The sequence below is a fragment of the Aquila chrysaetos genome, chromosome 2, assembly GCF_900496995.4.
Source record: "Aquila chrysaetos chrysaetos chromosome 2, bAquChr1.4, whole genome shotgun sequence".
NCBI lineage: Eukaryota > Metazoa > Chordata > Aves > Accipitriformes > Accipitridae > Aquila > Aquila chrysaetos.
In genome coordinates this window covers 47,138,838-47,142,045 of record NC_044005.1, presented here as the reverse complement: position 1 = coordinate 47,142,045, position 3,208 = coordinate 47,138,838, and the positions used below count along the sequence as shown (strand labels likewise).

Sequence of the window (3,208 nt, the reverse complement as noted above, 5' to 3'; positions counted from 1 at the left end):
AAGAGGAGAATCTGAACGTGACGTCAATAGCTGATAACTGACGCAGCCTTGCAAAGGAGTCTCAGGCTGGCTCCTTGCAGCCTGCAAGCCCTAATGATTCTATTTTTTCCCCAGTCCCCCCTCGTAGTAAATTACTAGAACGCAAACACACACACACCCTTTTTTTTCATATATATATTTATAGATCCTTTATTCTCCAAACAAAGGATTTTTTTAAGGGGGGAATGGCACTGGGCGGGGAGGAGAGAATTTTTTTAAAAAAAAAACAACCCTTCTTTGTGCTGGGTGCAATTCACTATATGAAACCATCTCTGCCTCTCGGCAAAGCAAGCCTGAAATCCACATTTGTGCATGATGGCAAACTGGTGCATGGTGGTGGTTGTGTTTTTTCCAAAGCCCACTTTATAAAGACACTGCAAGAAGACAGACACAATAATGCTTGCAAGGCAACAGGCAGAGAGGCACAGAGACAGACTCAATACAACTGTGGATTAGGGGTTTGTGCAATAGGACAGCATGGAAGGCGGTCAGTTTGGGTCGTTTGGTGTGGGGTGCGTGTGTGTTGTTGTGTTGTGGGTTGTTGTTTTTTTTTTTTAATTCTCTGCAATGATGCACCTAAAGCAACTGTGGACGGTGGTGCAGAAAGAAGCTGGGGTAGGGGGGTGCGTGGTTGGGGGTGGTTGTGTTGTAGGGGGGCAGACTTAATGCACATTTAATGTTTTGGACGTAGCGTTCCAGCGAAATGCCTTTGTGTGTGGATTTTTTTCCCCAGTACCTGCTAAAAATAGCATCAGGGTTTTGATCGCGTTCCAGAAATAGACAGAGGGTTGCACTTGTATAAAAAGCGAGCGCGGGTGGAAGAAAACCTGGACATCACCGCAGTATTTTTTTCCAACTCCTGTCTGGAAATTAATTGTTGGATTCCCCCCCCCCCCCAACCTTCCTCGCCCCCCCCCTCTCCCCCCTCCCTCCCCTAGCCGAGGAGTTCCCGTTCGGGTAAGTAGTGATCTTTCCTGTGCATGGTGCAGAGAGTCTTGTCTTTGTTTTATGCATGCCTGGATTAATTTTTTCCCCTTCCTTTCTACTTTTCTTCTAAAGCGAGAGGGGTATGCTCGTCTACATAATGAATTTGGTGCATGCACGGAGCCCAGAGAGAGGGAATTCTTGCAGAAAGGGGAATCACCCTGTCGGTAAATCTCTGAATCAATAGCGAGCTGCAACTCTCTCTCTCTCTCTGTCGGCGCTGTTGAGCCCCTCTCCCCACTCGCCCCCCTCCCTAATTTCGCCTCTCCGAGGTGATGGGGGGGGTTGTGGGGGGAGTTGGGGGGGGGGAGCGGAGGGGGGGGGGACGAGGCAGGACCGGGGGGGGCCGGGCGCTCCCCGCCGGGCGGCCGCCGGGAGCTGTCCGCGCCCCGGTGCTGAACCCGCCGCCGCCGCCGCCGCCGCCGCCGCTGCCGCGCAGCTTCCCCCCGCGGAGGCTTCCCCGCCGCCGCGCCTCCGCCTGCCCTTCCCGCCCGTGCGTTTGAAAGAGCCTGCACCTGATGATGGTGCTCGGCAAAATAAGAGGCTATAGGTTGCTTTATTTGGACTCACCCCTTCTCCTCCCACCTCGTTTCCCCCCTCCGAGTGCCCACACCTTCTGCAGATCGTGTGTGCGCGAGCGTCTGTTTTTATTATTGCCCGTCCTTCGCGTCCTTAGTCATATCCTCACCAGATGAGTTGGTGGAATGACTGAATTAGTGGCGAAGTAGCGGGGGATTGTTGTGGTGTGTACGGAGCAGGGAACGCAGGGTTACCTCGGCGCTGCGAACGCCCGTCACCCCCTCACCGCTCCCGGGAGCCGGGGAAGTTCTCGCCAGGCTGCGAGCATGCAGGTTCGCAGGCATTCCGGCTAGCAAAGACATGTCATCAGATTGCACTAGAAGAGACGCGGAACCACCGTCCGGCGCTGGCACGCACCACCCCGTTCTACCCCGCGCGGTGGTAGCCCTCCCAAACGGCCGTGGAGAGGGGGGCTTAGCCGCAGGCTCAGACCCGCGAGGGGTGGAAAAGGCAGAAGGCAGACAATAGCCGAGGAAGCAGCTTTCCCCTGAGCACGTTTAGCCGTAGCCTCGCAGTAAAAGCAAGCTTAGAAAATGGTGCACCTACCACACAAAGCCCAGCAACAATTGCAGATCCCGCAGACAATGGCATGGTGCAGCCATGAACATCGGTATAGCACAGCACATTGGGCTGGGGGCTGAGAGCACCTCCTGGCCAAGACCGCATGCAACGGCTCTAATCTAGGCATACAAAAGACATCATTTCTTGCAATTAATCGAACACCAGCGCCTGAATTCACAGCACGGTACTCCACCCACGGCTGCCCTTCATGTCTAAACCGTCCCTTCCCCGAGCTTGCGTGGTCGTATTTACAAGCGGACCCGACATGTAGTTTGTTTGGTTGGTTTTTTTAAAGAAGAAGAAGAAGAAGAAGAAAAAAAATCCCCTTACAACACGTGTAGCCAATCATTGCAACTCTTAATATATCTCTATAAAACAGTCATTAGAAACAAGAAATGCCCTCCTTCCTCGCCCCCTCCCTCGCCTTCCCAGCCCTCCCCTCCTAGATCGTTGCCTCTCTTGGCACAATGCATAAGATTACCCTTAACTGGATCCTATTAAATAATTCAATGGTGGCGGTGTAATTTTGGTTGGAAACTGCACGGATTTCCAAGTCGTGACTGTAAAAGTGAGTAATGTGCTCTGGCTGCGTCATGGCTCCAGTCACAGATGGTTCCAAACTGAGGAGAAATCGTGACTTCGACTTGAGACGTCCCCTCTCCATGAAAAGACCATCCAATCACAACGGCGTCGGGGGGCAGCCGGACTCCGCGGAGCTCGCTTTCTCCTTGCTCTCCCGTCCGTGTGTGTGTCCGTGCGTGTGCCCGTGTGTGCCTCTGTGTGTGTGTGTGTGTGTGTGTGTGTGCGCGCGTGTGCGTGCCTGCGCGCGTGTGTGGATAAAATCCTCAACAAGTTGCAGAAGGGGAAGGGAGAGGAGGGGTTAATCCTGGGGAATCTTCTGCACCTAGTGAGATCGTGACCCTCCCACACAGTACAGTAACTTATATACATACCTGGAGGAAGGGAGGCTTTGCTTTTGGGCTTTCTTTAAAAAAAACAAAAAAAACCCAACAAAAAAAAAACCCAACCAAAAAAAAAAAAAAAA

General features: G+C 52.7%; 1 long non-coding RNA gene across 1 annotated transcript; it reads right to left on the bottom strand.

Annotated features, from left to right (window-relative positions):
- Positions 1-1,084: 1,084 nt before the first annotated feature.
- On the bottom strand, positions 1,085-2,834 carry LOC115334550. The gene is made up of 2 exons (XR_003921150.2): positions 2,645-2,834; positions 1,085-2,282 (listed from the first exon to the last, which is right to left on the bottom strand). It is a non-coding gene; the product is annotated as an uncharacterized LOC115334550 (long non-coding RNA).
- Positions 2,835-3,208: the final 374 nt, after the last annotated feature.